The sequence below is a fragment of the Rana temporaria genome, chromosome 3 (assembly GCF_905171775.1).
Source record: "Rana temporaria chromosome 3, aRanTem1.1, whole genome shotgun sequence".
Taxonomy (NCBI): domain Eukaryota; kingdom Metazoa; phylum Chordata; class Amphibia; order Anura; family Ranidae; genus Rana; species Rana temporaria.
In genome coordinates this window covers 281,829,076-281,846,564 of record NC_053491.1, presented here as the reverse complement: position 1 = coordinate 281,846,564, position 17,489 = coordinate 281,829,076, and positions in this window count along the sequence as shown.

Sequence of the window (17,489 nt, the reverse complement as noted above, 5' to 3'; positions counted from 1 at the left end):
GACCTGTCCTGCGACTTGGGACTGCAAATTTGCATGACAATTCGTACCCCATGATTTCCAATAAGGTACAGTTCATATCTGCGATTTCAAGGTAGTCCCTGCACTACTTTACTCTGATGCGACTTGAGGTCCATAGATCTCAAGGTTACACAGGCTTTGCTTTAAGTTGTGTAACTTTTTCAGGTCTTACAAGTGTGAAAGGGGCCTTGGATATAACTGATTTCTGTGCTGGGGAAAACACCTGCTGGAATGATAGGCCAGCTGCATGATTTGAAAGAGTTCCCATTGAAGTCTATGGACTGTAACATCACACCAAAGAAGCGCAGGACCCTTTCCCAAAGGGAAATGTGAACAGGCTATAAGAAGCAATGTTATTTTTTTCAGTGGATTTGATTCACATCTGAAATTGCATCAGTGTGAACCATGGCTCAGTTTTTTATGTAGTGCTGCTTGGATGCAACCTTGATTAGGGTTGTATAGTCTACGAGGCCTACGATGTGCTGGAATCGCAATAAAATAGTACAGGAAACTTCTAAAATCACTCCCTGCAGAGTTGCATTGATGTGAACAGATACCATTAAAACAACTTGACTTCCCTTATGTGATTCTCTGAAACTCAAGACTCACTAGTGTGAACTAGGCCTAAAAGTGGTTGTAAACCCAACCAGACAACTTGCACCTACAGGTAAGCCTAGATTAAGGCTTACCTGTAGGTGCAAAAATATCTCCTTAACCAACACGGTTAAGGACATATTTGCAGAAAACACTGCACCGGTGTCTACGGCGCATGCGCACTGAGCGCGGCCGGTTTTCTGAATGGGATAATGCCGAAAAACCCGCGCATGCGCAGGGATCGTGCCAGTCCCGTGCACATTCACGGGAGTGACGTCGTTGCCGCTCCAGCAAGTCACGGTGCCGGAGCAGCGATACAAGGAAGATGCTCCGAGGCAGGGTTGCCAACTTTCAGTAAATTTACAAACAGTTTATAAAATCTGTGCTTTTTACATCTGTCCTTAAACGTCCATTACGGACATGTAGGCTACATGTCCGTAACTGACATTCATGGACAGATGCAACAATTATGGATTTTACAAACTGTTAGTAAATTTACTCAAAGTTGGCAACCCTGCTTCGAGGGGACATGGCGGTGGAGGGAAACGAGGAGAGCTTCGATCTCAGGTTAGTGCAGTGTTTCTCAATTCCAGTCCTCAGGCCCCCCCAACAGGTCAGGTTTTCAGGATTTCCATTATTTTGCACAGGTGATTTGATCAGTTTCACTGCCTTAGTAATCACCACAGCCTTTTCATCTGAGGGAAATCCTGACCTGTTTGGGGGGGCCTGAGGACTGGAATTGAGAAACACTGGGTTAGTGCCACATAACGAGCTAGTATGCTATGCATACTAGCTCATTATGCCTTTTTCTTGCAGGTTTTTTTTTTTATAGGGTTTACTTCCTTTTAAAATTAGCTTTTCAAAATTGCAAATACAGTCATCTAGAGCAGTGTTCTCTAATACAGTCTACAAGTACCCCTAACAGATCATGTTTTCAGGCTTTCCATTATTTTGCACAGGTGATTTGATCAGTTTCACTGCCTTAGTAATTACCACAGCTGTTTCATCTGAGGGAAATCCTGAAAACATGACCTGTTGGGGGTACTTGAGGATTAGGGCCCTTTCACACGTACGGACAAACGGTCCATTTATTACAAGTCCTATGGGATTGCAGACTTTAGCGGATGATGCATCCGCAACCATCCGCGTCCGCAAAGATCCGCTTTTGCGGACAGAATAAAACCGTATTTTTCTTCCGTCCGGCTTAACGGATCGGATGAATACGGACACACGGTCCGTATTCATCCGATTCCCCATAGGGGAGAGTGGAGGAGAGACAGGGCGGTCTCTGCACTGTGTGCGGGGACCGCCCTGTCTGCCGACAGCTCAGCGGGGATTTACGGAGGAATCCCCGCTGAGCCAAACGGGCTAACGAAGCGGATCAATACGGATCCGCTCCGTGTGAAAGAGCCCTTAGAGTTGAGAAACCATGATCTAGATAGAGGTTAGATAAAAAAAAATTGTGCACTTTTGGTAGTAAAATAGTATAGTTTTTATAGAGATCTACACCTCAGACCTAAAAGAGGGACAACAGAAGCGGCACCAGGGACAGAGGGATTTGGTTTTAAAAGAGGGACAGTTCCTCTAAATGAGGGACACTTGGGAGTTATGTAAATATATAACCTACATGTAATGTCACAGAAACGTTGTTTTCTATCTACAGATTATACTCTGACTATATGGAGGTAGCAGTATTTGCTCCCTACTATTTGCAGGCAGTTATATATTTTTATTTTTACATGAAAGTTTGCCTATAACAAGTTTTGAGGTGTCGTGTGGTGAAGTCAATGGGAGACAATGTTTGACAACTGTGGGCCCTTAGCAGGGCTGCTGGGCAAGTTATTCCAATACACATAGCTGGACGTTGCTGTGGGAAATCTTTGTCAGCGCAAAAAAAAAAAAAGGCAGCTGGTGTGGAGGCTTTTTCATATGGCTTCAAACTAGAATTTCAGGATAAACCTAATTATGCTCCCTGCCCCAAAAGGAAAATGGACTATGGGGTTCATTTACTAAAGGCAAACAGACTGTTCACTTTGCAAGTGCAGTTGCTCCAGAGCTTAGTTAATAAGTAAAAGCTTCACTTTGCAAAGACTACCCAATCGCACGCAAGGAGGAAAAAAAAAAAACCAGCATTTTGCTTGCATAGAATTGGAGGAAGGAAGTCAGCAGAGCTTCCCCTCATTTATTAAGTTTCGGCACAACTGCACATGCAAAGAGCTCAGTCTACTTGCCTTTAGTAATTCGACACCTGTGCATTTTGCAAGTTCAGTTGTATTCTTTTTACCCAGAGCTTGGTGAATGTAGTGAAGAAGCTTCACTATGTAAAGAATGCCCAATTGCATGCACATAATTGGATGATGGAAATCAGCAGAGCTGTACTACATTCATTAATCTCTGGGGGAAAATGGGTGAAACTGCCCTTCCAAAGTACAAACTTAATTTGTCTTGAATAAATCAACCCCTATGTTGAGTATTACCTATTTTCAGGATACTATGATCACATGATCCGGCTCCCCTGTGTCAGCCAGCAGCAGCTGCAGGGGAGAGAAGGGAGTGCTAACAACGAATGGGCTGTTGTAAGCCTATGCATGATGTTGCCAGCCATTGTTAAGTGCTCTCTACTCTCCCCTGCAGCCAGCTTTGGCTGTGATGGGAGATCACGTGACCTTAGGTATGTATGCAGATTTTTCTTGCACAGGTTAGTCAGAATAGGTGTTAGAAGGGGGGAAGGGACATATGTAAGATTAGTATGGTTTTAGATTGAATTCCAGTTTCAGGGCAACATAGAAAATAAGGAAATCCTTTAAATTTGGAGATGTATAAAGGGCTTGTGTATACACATGAGTTAATGTACTAAAGGCAAATAGACTGTGCAGTTTCACTAATCTCTGGGGGAAATGAGTGCATGTGGTGAAGCTGTGCCGATTCCCATCATCCAGTCATGTGCATGTGATTGGGTATGCTTTACAAAGTGAAGCTTCACTGCATTAACTAAGCTCTGGGGAAATATGAGTGCGATTGCACTTGCAAAATGAACAATCTATTTTCCTTTAGTAAATCAACCTTATAGTTGCTTACTTGTGTTTTTCCACGCTGGATCAATGCAGGTCACATAGAAAGCAATCATTTTCAGTTTGTCCTGTTCACACTGCAATGCAACTGGGAGGTGCGGTGAGTTGCAGTGAAATGTAAACATGTAACCTTTTTGTTACAGCACACTGGGAGCTGCTGCATTCATCACAGTGCAGCACCCTGCTGGGTAGAGATCTAAGGCTGGGTTCACACCTATGTGAATTGGATGCAGTCTCCCCGCATCCTATTTGCATAGCAGGAGAATGTTATGGGCTCTCTATGGAGCCGGTTCACATATCTCTGGAGCAGCAAGCAGAATTCAGGTCCTGATTCATCCCTGAACCGGTGAGGCACAGCATTCCTGTGCGATCCGCAGCCAGTTCCAGTGTGAACCGAGCCTCAATGTTTACTTTGTGACACTTAACCACCAAAAGAAAGCTCTATTTGTGGGAAAAAAAGGACGCCAATTTTGTTTGGGAGCCACGTTGCACGACCACACAATTGTCAGTTAAAGCCACGCAGTGCCAAATCGCAAAAAGGGGCAAGGTCCTTTAGCTGTATTTTGGTCCGGGTCTTAAGTGGTTAAAATAAGTTGTGTGGTGTGCTGAAATGAACATCACGTGAAGCCTACTGCCCGTGAACTGACAGCAGTCTGCATGCTGTTTTAGCGTGTGGTGCTGTGTGAATGAGATCTTATGGTGTTACAGAATTGGCATGTTTTTCAGGGACAGCATACCGTGGCAAGAGAAAAGAGCTCAGGTTTGAACCCATTATGGCCAAGCTTCCACCTGTGCTAGGCCAATAATCTGTACCTGGGACGTTTCTTGCCCCACGTATACAAAGGGCTGGCTTGATCACATGCTGTAGAATTTTTTTTTTTTTTTTAATTAGGCTTGCTTACAGACCCCAGTCTTTTTTTATTTGAATCATTTTCATTTACAAAAGTTTTTTATTTTTTTTTAGGGTTTAAATAGCAACACATGCGTTTTAATAACTGAACATTAGGCTCCTTTTTCATAAGAAGCAGCTGCAACAGTCCTAAATGCAGAGTGGGAAGCCACCGGGTAGTGTCTCCCTAAAAAAACAATTAGTGTGGGTTCTCACTGATACCTTGCAGAAAACGCGCAGTAATCATGTTTTCTGCATAGCAATCGCACGTGTTCTTGCAATTTTCTGAGGATGCCAATTAAACGTTAACGACACCCCAAAAACAGGTTGCAGAACACAGTGCCTTTGCCTGAATCAGGGCCTGAGCCTGGGCTCTAATCGCACTGCAACAAATAGCATGTGATTTGAACAGAAATGCAGAGCTTTTGGTGGTATTTGATCACCTCTGTGCTATAAATAATTAACCACTTAACCCCCGGACCATATTGCTGGCCAAAGACCAGAGCACTTTTTACGATTCGGCACTGCGTCGCTTTAACTGACAATTGCGCAGTTGTGTGACGTGGCTCCCAAAACAAAATTGGCGTTTTTTTCCCCCACAAATAGAGCTTCCTTTTGGTGGTATTTGATCACCTCTGCGGTTTTTAGTTTTTGCGCTATAAACAAAAATAGAGCGCCAATTTTGAAAAAATTAATATTTCTTACTTTTTGCTATAATAAATATCCCCCAAAAATATATATATATATAAAAAAAAAATTTCCTCAGTTTAGGCCGATACGTATTCTTCTTTTTTCGTAAAAAACAAATCGCAATAAGCGTTAATTGATTGGTTTGCGCAAAAGTTATAGCGTTTACAAAATAGGGGGTATTTTTATGGCATTTTTATTAAGTTTTTTTTTTAATCAGTAATGGCTAGTCAGCGATTTTTTTTTTCAGTACTGCGACCCTATGGCGGACACTTTTGACACATTTTTGGGACCATTGGCATTTTTATAGCGATCGGTGCTATAAAAATGCATTAGATTACTATAAAAATGCCACTGTCATTGAAGGGGTTAACACTAGGGGGCGAGGAAGGGGGTTAAGTATGTCCCTGGGTGTGTTCTAACTGTAGGGGGGGTGGCCTCACTAGGGGAAATGACCGATCTTCTGTTCATACATTGTATGAACAGAAGATCAGCATTTCTCCACCTGACAGGACTGGGAGCTGTGTGTTTACACACACAGCTCCCATTCCCCGCTCTGTAACGAGCGATCGCGTGTGCCCGGTGGCGATCATGCGAGTCGGGGGCGCACACGCGCCCCTAGTGGCCTGCGCGAGAGCTAACGTATAGCTACGGGCTCTCGCGCAGGGGAGCCGACCTGCCGCCGTAAAATGACGGCGGCTGGGCGGCAAGTAGTTAAAGACCAACAATTTTGAAAAATAATTCTGCTATAAATGTAAAAAAAAAAAATGTAATTTCTTAATTCAGGCCAATATGTATTCTGATACATATTTTTGGTAAAAATCCCAATAAGCTTAAATTGATTGGTTTGTGCAAAAGTTATAGCATCTACAAACTATGGGATATATACTGAAATTTTTATTTAATTTTTGTTTTTTACTAGTAATGGCGGCGATCAGCGACTTATAGCGGGACTGCTATATTGCACCAGACATTTGGACAGTGACACTAATACAGTGATCAGTGCTAAAAATATGCACTGTCACTGTACTAATGACACTGGCTGTGATGGGGGTTAAACATCTAGGGCAATCAAAGGGTTAAATGTGCTCCTAGCCAGTGTTTTGGTGTACTGTAGGGAGGCTTTTTTTTTTACTAGGGGAAGTAATTGATTTTATTCCCTGATTTGCGGGGAAAGAAAATCTATTACCTACCCGCTGACAGGACAGTGCTCTGCCTTGTGTTCATAGTCAGAGCCCTTACCTGTGTAAATTCATGCCGATCACCATGTGGCGGCGGTAATCTATTGGCCAACACCTGGTGATCGACATCTGCTGTGTTTAATCACAGCACACCTGGGTCGCCAGTGGCACATGCATGCACCCCCTACCCAGAAGTTTCAGATCATGTAGTAGGTACTAGATTTTTTGGTGGGTGTATTCCCCTCCCTCAATGCCACTTGCCACGCTGCCTTTCACCAGATGAGGAATGCCACGCTGCCTGCCACCAGATGAGGAATGCCACGCTGCCTGCCACCAGATGAGGAATGCCACGCTGTCTGCCACCAGATGAGGAATGCCACTTGTATGCTACCGGCCACCAGATGAAGAATGCCACGTCAGCTGCCAGTGCCACCAGATGTGGATTGTCACTGCATTGCTGGCATTGGTTCATTTAGCACAGAGGCAGGCCATATTTAAGGTGGTGCTGCTCATTGCAATGATATATAATGCCCTCTACAATTATATATTTGGAATAAGAAACATTTTGCCCACATGCAGCATACATAATCATTCTGGTACACCAGTTCCGTTAAGAAAAGTAGTGACTCTCTTCATTAATTAGGCTGTTAAGGGTTCAGCTAGCCATGTACCCTGTCATATTTTGTGGGACAGTCCCTGTTCTCACATGTATCTTTGTATAAGGGAAGACTGTCACTTTACTAATCGTTTCCACTGAGCTAAAGACGGGCGGAGGGTGGCAGAAAAAAGGAGCAGCCCTATCAGTGTTCTCTTTGCAACCGTTGGCACTATATTTTCTATTAGCCCCAATAAACATACATCCATGGCTGAATCGAGGTTGAGGCGACCAGATCTATCAGAGCCAGAACCTCTTACCAGTACTTCCTAACCCTGGGACAGTGCCAAAAGATGTGCAAATCTCCCAGGGAAGCACCGCCAGCATGCCAGCAAAATATCTGCATTCATCATATGGAGCCTATAAGGTGTGAAGTATGCTGTTTGTATTTTAAATTGCACAAGTCTGTCGTGTATTGAGACTAAAGACTTCAAAGGGAAATCCCAAACATCATCCCAGTCATCATTATCCAATGCAGGAATGTCACGTTGCCAACGAATTCAAAGCCCCTCAAGAGGCGGTAGTGACGCAAATATTAAATGGGAATATAGGTGCGAAGTGGGCTTCTCACCACACTGCATTCGGAGCGTTCGTTCCAGCCCAGACTGAACAACCATGCAGGAGGAACGTGGAAATTGTGCAGCAAAGGCATTAACAAGTTGCAAACGGCAAAAATTATAATAGGTAGGGTCATCATATGCAGAGGAAAGTTGAGATAAGGGGTCTAAGAACTGGTGTGATTCTATTTGTGAGATTCATTTAATACCGTATTTGGTCCAAGCATATGGGTCGGACATCTTGTAACTGTGTGATAGGTTGGGATTCAGCAAAATTGCTGCGTTGGGGGAGACCAGCCCCGCCCTCCAAGCCCCCAGGATGGTAAGCATGAAAAGGGTCAGGTCATAAGGGGCTCGTGGTCCCCTGTAGGCTTAGAATTTAATTGCCTCTAATGACCCGATCACTGCAGCCTCTAGTATTGTGGATGAGTTGAACAAATCTGTACTCAACCAACAGCATATAGTCACTAATTGGGTAGTCCAAAAATATTTAAAGAAAATCAGGAAATGCCATAACACCCTGTGTACACGCCCGCATCACGGTGCTCAGCTTATATCTGGGCGGCTTGGGGCCCCAAAGAAAGGATGAGAAAATTTGGTTACGTTTTTTGTAAAGACAGACTTGGGTAACCATTGTGGAGAATGCCAAAATAAGTATGTGATCTTGGGGATAATTTTCATTTTAATCAGACTGACCCGTTCCCACAGGGACAAAGGTAGAGTCTCCCATGCTTTTAGTTTGGCCTTAACTTCAACTAAATTTAAGGAGAGGAAGTCCGAGGCCCGGGAAGAAATTGTGACTCCCAAATAGCCACTGTAAAGGGCTATCTGGGGTGCCGGGGGGCGGGGGGGTTTGGTTGTTGACTTAGTTTCCTGGTTAATCCGAAATAATAGAGAATTGAACCAGTTAACCTTTAGTCCTGTAGAAATAGCGAAGGAGTCTAAAACTTGTAGGGCCCCCTGTAACGAAGCACCTGCATCATTGAGAAAGAGGGCAGCCCTGTCTAGTTCCCCTGTACAACCTAAAGGGGAGATATACACCACCACTCAAGCGTATTGAGGAAGTGGGGCAACTAAAAGAGGACCTGATTGATGGAGAGTGTGATGAGTCTGAAGCATTATGGGCAGTGGCGGCTGGTGCTCAAATTTTTTTTTGGGGGGGGGGGCGCAAAAAAAATTGCAGCCTCACTGTGCCCATCAAATGCAGCCACTGTGCCATCAATTGTCACCACTGTGCCATGCCTTTAAACGCAGCCACTGTGCCATCAATTATCACCACTGTGCCATGCCATCAAATACAGTCACTATGCCATCACTTGTCACAACTGTGCCATGCCATCAAACGCAGCCACTGTGCCATCAATTGTCACCACTGTGCCATGCCAAACGCAGCCACTGTGCCATGCCTTTAAACGCAGCCACTGTGCCATCAATTGTCACCACTGTGCCATGCCATCAAATGCAGCCACTGTGCCATCAATTGTCACCACTGTGCCATGCCATCAAACACAGCCACTGTGCCATCAATTGTCACCACTGTGCCATGTCATCAAACGCAGCCACTGTGCCATCAATTATCACCACTGTGCCATGCCATCAAATGCAGTCACTATGCCATCAAATGCAGCCACTGTGCCATGCCATCAAACGCAGTCACTGTGCCATGCCATCAAACGCAGCCACTCTGCCATGCCATCAAACACAGCCACTGTGCCATCAATTGTCACCACTGTGCCATGCCATCAAACGCAGCCACTGTGCCCCTCAATTGTCACCACTGTACCAATTGTCACCACTGTGCCCTTTAATTGTCGCCACTGTGCCCATTGTTGCCACTGTGCATGTCACTGTGCCCTTTAATTGTTGCCACTGTGCCCATTATTGCCACTGTGCATGTCACTGCCCTTTACTTGATGCCACTGTGCCCTTTGTCGCCACTGTTCCCTTTGTCACCACTGTACCGCTGGCTCTGATAGGCACTTCCGCACAGCCAACCAGCTGCAGTTATTCAGATGACCGGCGCCCAATGTCCGGCTATCTGAATAGACCAGGCAGCTGGCCACAATAACATACATTCATGCAATGCAATACATGAATGTATGTTATTTGCGAGAGGGGGTGGCACTGCAGCGCCCTCCATAGACGGCCGCCATCACTGCAGTTAGTAAAAAGTAAAAATGACATTTTAAGCAAAATAAAAATTCTTAAAGGGCCCGTTTTTTTTGGTGACTACAGGAGGGGGGCGGGGGTGCGGCGCCCCCTATGGACAGGCCGCCACTGATTATGGGTTGAACTGCACATAGATGTGCGTAGTTCAAAGTTAATCATTGGAGTTTTATATCATATAGACCACCCAATGTTAATGAGGAGGTTGAGACTCAGCTCCTTGCACAGATGGAAAGAGCTGCAAGGGCTGGGACAGTGGTAATAATGGGGGATTTTAACTACCCAGAAATTTACTGGAGTAATGGCACTGCTGGGACAGTTAAAGGGCAAAAATGTATAAACCTATTACAGGACAATTTTATGGTCCAGTTTATTGAGGCCCCAACTAGGAATGATGCTCTGTTGGACCTGGTAATCTCAAACCATGCATAGCTTATTAATAATGTTCAGGTAAAGGAACACTTGGGTAGCAGTAATCATAACATTATTTGATTTGATGTTAGATGTAAGCAAAAAACTCATACGGGAAAGATAAAAACACTTAACTTCAAGAGAGCAAATTTTCCAAGGATGAAGGTTGCCTTAGACTGGGAGGGAATGTTGGCATCGACAAACACAGAACAGAAATGGTAATTCTTCAAAAAGTCTGTGAACTGCAAAGTATATTCCCATAGGCAATAAGTTTAAAAGGCTACAAATTAAACCCATGTGGCTCACGGCCAAAGTAAAAAAACGCTATAAACAATAAGAAAAGTGCTTTTATAAAATATAAAAATGAAGGAACACTAGTGTCATTTAAATGTTACAGAGAATATATCAGAATATGTAAAAAGGAAATCAAGGATGCAAAAACTGAAAACGAACGACAGATTGCAAAAGATAGTAGGACAAATGCCAAAAAATAATTCAAATATATTAACCACTTCATTACCCAGCCATAGTCAAATGACATCCACAGATGGGATCTCAGTCCTCGGCTTTCCGCCGCTACTGAGGGCCCCTGGGGGCCTGCAGAGCAGCGATCGGGGATCTGGTTAACCCCTTGGGGGGGTAATGAAGTGGCGGTGGAGCGGCGTAGCCTTCCATGTGGCTAACTGGCTCCCATATGCAGAGCTGCAGCAGCGGCGTGCACGGGGATCTGGTGTGTCCCTCGTGACACAGCAGATCCCTGATGGGCTGAATGTAGCGGCGGCCGGCGGAGATTCCGGTATAACTTACCGGATTTGATGACGCAGAGCTGCACAGTGGCATGCACGGCGCACATCGGGCTGAGGCTTTTCCCTTGGATACAGCCCAGCCCAGCCTCGATCAGTTTACCACGTGACTGGCTGTGTCCGATCACAGCCGGTCACTAAATGTAAACAAAACACACCATTGTGTGTAATTTACTGTTGCTGGGTAGGAGATCAGCTAACAGTGAGTTACATATATGTTATACACATAGATCGGCGCATCTTTATACCAGCGTAGCGCATCTCATATGCGCTACGCCGACGTAACTCAGAGAGGCAAGTACAGTATTAACAAAGCACTTGCTCCCAACGTTGCGCCGGCGTAACGTAATTTCGTCAGCGTAAGCCGGCGTAAGTGTAAGTGGGTGTGACCTTATGCAAATGATGGTCCGAGCGTGGAGCAGTGTTTTACGCCCGGCGTATCATGAACTGAGCATGCGCAGTGACGTGGACGTATGACCGCTCCCATGTGCGCATGCTCACAACTACGCCGACACAACTTCCTGGGATCCGCCGGCCCACCGGCTTACGCCGAGCGCATAAATACGCCCAGACATGCGCCCGTCCGGCGCAAAAGTACATCCTGCTTTTTTCCCCCCCTGAAGCAAGGTACTTTTGCTGAGCAATGGCAGCTGCTGGAAATGGAGGCAAGGAGAGGAGGAAGAAAAACTTTTCAAAGGAGGAGAAGGCTATAATTATTGCTGGAATAGCCAAATATGATAAATACCTCCATGGTGCCCTCAGTTCCCAGACCAGCAAGGCACGGAAGAAGGAGATCCTGGGGGAGCTCAGCCTGCAGGTCAGTGCCGTGGGGAATGCGAACAGGACCCCCGAGGATGTGCAAAAAAAATCAATGACTTCCTGGGATTCGCCGGCCCACCAGCTTACGCCGAGCGCATAAATACGCCCAGACATGCGCCCGTCCGGCGCAAAAGTACATCCTGCTTTTTCCCCCCCCTGAAGCAAGGTACTTTTGCTGAGCAATGGCAGCTGCTGGAAATGGAGGCAAGGAGAGGAGGAAGAAAAACTTTTCAAAGGAGGAGAAGGCTATAATTAATGCTGGAATAGCCAAATATGATAAATACCTCCATGGTGCCCTCAGTTCCCAGACCAGCAAGGCACGGAAGAAGGAGATCCTGGGGGAGCTCAGCCTGCAGGTCACTGCCGTGGGGAATGCGAACAGGACCCCCGAGGATGTGCAAAAAAAATCAATGACCTGAGACGTCAGGTCCGTGAGAAGCTAGTCCTTATAAGGAAGCATGCCAGGGACACGGGAGGAGGACCAGCCTGTGCTGTGCGTTTGACGGATGAGGAGGAGGTCATTGCTGAATGTTTGCAGCGTGAGCAGGTGGAGGGCATGGAGGGATTCGACTCTGGTGACCAGTCCTTGAGGTCAGGTAAGTGTGTTTTAGCTCCTATACGGTGTGTAGCATGTGGGGTGGAAGGGAATATGTGACAAGTGTGTGGGTCCACCAACATGTGAATGCTTTGTGTCATCCACAGATGTGCTGGAGGGAGCTGGGCCGTCATCGGCTGCTGGGCGACCCTCACTATCCACGGATGAGTGTGCCCACACTTCTTCTCTGGAGGAAGTAGTGGAGGAGCACGGGGGCCTGGAGGAAGTGGTCTACCTCGTGGAGGAGGATCCCATCATCCCTGGACCCTCCCAAACCTCTTCCCCCATCAGGGGACCCCCCTCCTCCCCCATCAGGGGACCCCCCTCACCCACCTCCCCCATCAGGGAAAGACCCTCACCCTCCTCCACCATCAGGGGAAGCTCCTCAAGGGCCTCCCCATATACACGGCCCCAAGCCTCTCCTGCCCCCAGGAACTCTACCCGCAAAACCAAAGGTGTTCCCGAAGCCATCCAGGAAACTCTTGCGAGGGATCAGACCCACCATATGGGTGCTGTTGCCCGGGACATGCGGCGTGTCGCAGACTGCCTGGCCTCCTCGGCACAAATACCCGACAGTCTGCAGGATATAAGTGCCAGCTGTGGTGACCTGCTTTGGTGAGCTGCAGGCCACGACATCACGCCTCGTGACAGAGGTTAAGAGCCTGACAGTGGCTGTAAAGGCCAATAGTGCTGCCATCACGGCGGAGGGGAGGCAGAGGAGGCGCCACCAGCAGCAGACCACCACCCATCAGCTGCGGATGCAGGCTGAGACCAACGCGGTGCTCACCCGCATTGCCCTGGCGTTGGAGGGCAGGCAGCCAGCACCTGCCAGGAGTGGCAGACTTGAGGATGAGTCTCCTCCTGATGCCCCACCCCCCCACCTGAGGCTCCCCCCAGGCAACTGAGAAGCCAGAGACGTGGCACCAGGCGGAGCCCACGACAGGGCAATTGATTGCCTTTTTTGGATTTCGTTTGCTCCGGTGAGAAGCGTTTTTTTTATGCTCCGGTGAGGAGCGTTTTTTTTTTCTGCTCCGGTGAGCAGCGTTTTTTTTATTTTATGCTCCGGTGAGGAGCGTTTTTTTTAATTTTATGCTCCGGTGAGGAGCGTTTTTTTTATGTTATGCTCCGGTGAGGAGCGTTTTTTTTTATTATTATGTATGCACACGGTCAGTAGTGCAGGCTACAGTGTGACTGGTGTGTGAATGTGGGGGTGACATACCTGCCAGCTAGGTGTGTCACCCTGGGTCATCGGGGAGAAGTTATCCCCACGACCATGTGAATGTGGTATGAATGGTCAGCGACACCATTGGGGCCTTGGCGTGGCGTTGCTGCTCCCAAGTCCTGCATGGTGGACTTGGGCTAATCCAATGTGAGGTGAATGTGGTGTGTGTGAGCTAGGGACCACAGTGGTGTGCATAGTGCATTCTCCTTGTGCCATGATGATTGTGTGTGTTTAATGTGCAAAGATGTGTACCACGAGGCATCTCCTGACTGCTCTTCCCTCAGCAGACGGGGTAGCCTCGGTTAGGGGGGGACTGTGTGGTTCGGGGGTCAGGTCATCACGTATGTCAATCTCCAGGCCCTTTCTCATGGCGTAGTTGTGCAGCATGCAACATGCACCGATGATCTGGCACACAAAGTTTGGGGAATACAACAGGGTCCCCCCGGAACTATCCAGGCATCGGAAACGGGACTTCAGGAGGCCAAATGTGCGGTCCACCACTGCACGGGTACATATGTGTGCAGCATTGTATTTTCTCTCTCCTCTGGTTTCAGGATTCCGGAATGGAGTCATGAGATGGGGCCCAAGTGCATATGCAGAGTCACCTGGAAGGGAAAAGACAGGAGGATGTTAGTCGTGCATGTGCCCCTGGTGATGTCTGCATCATGGGGTCGGACAGTCATGCCTGACTCCCATGTCACTCACCAACCAGCCAGCTGTTCCCGTAAATGTTCTGTTCAAATTCTGTTGGGATGTTGCTTTGACGGTATATGTAGCTGTTGTGGCTGGCCCCTGGGTGTTTGGTACGGACGTGTCATATGAGGCATTTGGCATCAGCGGGATTTTAGTACTAATTTCTAGTATCAATTAGTGTTGAGCAGAATATGCCATATTCGATTTCGCGATATATCTCGAATATATATTCGAATATTCGAGATATATTCGCTAAATTCGAATATTCGTGATATTTTATCGAAATTAAATGATTGCGATTTTTCGCTATTGCGAATGCGAAAATAATTGCGATTTTTTGATAACTGCGGTAGGAGCACTCTGATTGGCTCAGAATATTCGTGATATTTTATCGAAATATCGCAACATGCGAATGCGATATTTATTGCGCAATTTCGAGAAATGCTGGAGGAGCGCTCTGATTTGCTCAGAATATTCGTGATATTTTATCGAAATATCGCAACATGCGAATGCGATATTTATTGCGCAATTTCGACAAATGCTGTAGGAGCACTCTGATTGGCTCAGAATATTCGTGATATTTTATCGAAATATCGCAACATGCGAATGCGATATTTATTGCGCAATTTCGAGAAATGCTGGAGGAGCGCTCTGATTGGCTCAGAATATTCGTGATATTTTACAATACAAAATAATTGCGAATATTCGGCAAATGCAGAAGGAGCACTCTGATTGGCTCAGAATATTCTTGATATTTTACAATACAAAATAATTGCGAATATTCGGCAAATGCAGAAGGAGCACTCTGATTGGCTCAGAATATTCTTGATATTTTACAATACAAAATAATTGCGAATATTCGGCAAATGCGGAAGGAGCACTCTGATTGGCTCAGAATATTCTTGATATTTTACAATACAAAATAAAAAGTGTTTTGCATTGGTGGTGATTCTTTACTCTATCCATCTGTCACAGCCATTTGTCAATCAAACACCTTGAAGATTGAACACGTTCATGCTGCATGCTTTGGACTTTTTTTCACTTCACATATCAAAGACATTTTTATGAAAGATTATTTTTCTATTATTGGGACTATATTTCTTTATATATTTGTTTCACTGTGTATTTCACAAGTTATTTGCGCTTGCTTATTTTATAATTTGCCCACATGTCTTGTCACTAGACATATTTTTTATTCTTGTAGAGCGACTCCATTTTCTGTCTTGTATTAATTTATGTTGTATAACATTTTTGAGTTGCTGCTGTATTCTCCCCTTTTTTAAGGTATGCGCAATTTTTTCATTCTTACAAAAAATAATAATATCAAACATACAAATATTCATAACATACACATACACAAAGCCCCCCCCCTTTTGCATCAGAGACAATCAGAGTTCTCCTACCACAGTTATCGAAAATTCGCAATCATTTTCGCATTCGCATTAGCGAAAAATCGCAATTTTTTTTTTTTCAATTTGGCAACATAAAAGGATCGCCTCAGCTTAGCTACTCGGCCCAGGGTCTCTAATCATAGCAGCAATGCTTTTAGACGTCGATAGGATGTGATCTGTTTTAAAAATCAAATTGAAAAAATGCGAATATTCGGAATTGCGAATATTCACCGCGAAATTCGAAATATAGCGCGATTTCTCGAATATGCTATATTCGAGTCGAATATTCGCAATGCGAATATTCGTGAGCAACACTAGTATCAATTCATTTTTTGATGTCTTTTATAAGAATTTGGTTTATAGTTGTTGAATTGATCTCGTTCATAACAACAATGGTACTTGTCATGTCATCTTAAAGGGTTTCCCGCACTTATTTACACCCTAGTGGGATTTTAGTACTAATTTTTAGTATCAATTCATTTTCATATATATATGATTTTTTTAATTCGGTCTTTAGTTGTTGAATTGATCTTGTTCTTAACAACTATCTATACTTGTCTATAGACGGAGTATTAATATTATGTATTTCCATGGTGTATTGTATTGTATTTTATTTTTTTATGTATTTTTAAACTAGCTGGCTGTCAGTATTATTATGCCATTCAGACTGGGACTGAGGCTGTGGTAATTGCCAAATTCTTTCACCTGCTGATGGCCTAATTGACAGGCACATATAAACCAGTACATTCAGTGACTAGGTATGCTTCCTGAAGACGTGTCAAACAAAACGGACGAAGAGGTGTCACCTGGTCACATACTGAGGTCACCTCCGGTTCCCTTTGGCTCCCTGTGGTGCAGGGTGGAACGCACGCCAGCGCACACGAGTCGGGACCATTTCCACCAATTTGATTCTATGCCATCCAGCCTCAGTGCCGGGCCTTGGGCACTCCTAAAGTAAGCAGCCATTTGGCTTTTTATTTGAAAATGTTTAAGTTTAATAAACGGAATTACACTATTTCGGACCTTATCTTCTTATTTGCATATGCCGTCCTGAGTCTCCATGGGTTATGAGGTTGTTCCATTATCTGCTTATTTCATCTGTTAATAGCAAAGTCCAACTTGCTATGAAGCACATTTGACCACTTTTTTCAGTAAAGGGGTCAACTACTTGTGGTAAGCTGCCATCTTTTGAGCACTTTTGTGGGTGTCCTTATTAGTCGGTGAAGGTGGACCATTAACAGCTTTTATCACTGGATATTATTTCACTGGATGTTTGTGGCAATTGTTGTGGATCTTGCAGTACACTCCAGTTCTATGGACTGATAGCAGCACATGAATTTATTGAATTTATGTTATTGTGATTATTTATGGAATATTGTTATTATATTCTTTGTTTTTCACTTAATGATCACTAATTCTCAAGTTTATCTATTAGGCACCTGTCACGTTGGGGACTAGATGATAACGTGTTTTTTTTAGATATTTCGGTTATATTAGGTAGGCTGGTGTTTCACTTGCTGTTTATTTATTAATTTATTTTTGATTATAGTTATAATTTTATTTATTAGCGCACTCACCCGGTTTTTGAATCTTGTAGTGAAAGAAGGAGGCTAATGATTGTACTTGGGCTTTTGTTTTTATAGCAAGCAAGAGGATGCCTGCACATTCGCAGTGTCCTATTCCTCGCTTGCTGTATTGCATAGGATAGTGGGGGCGCAGCATAGGCGGAGCCTGACG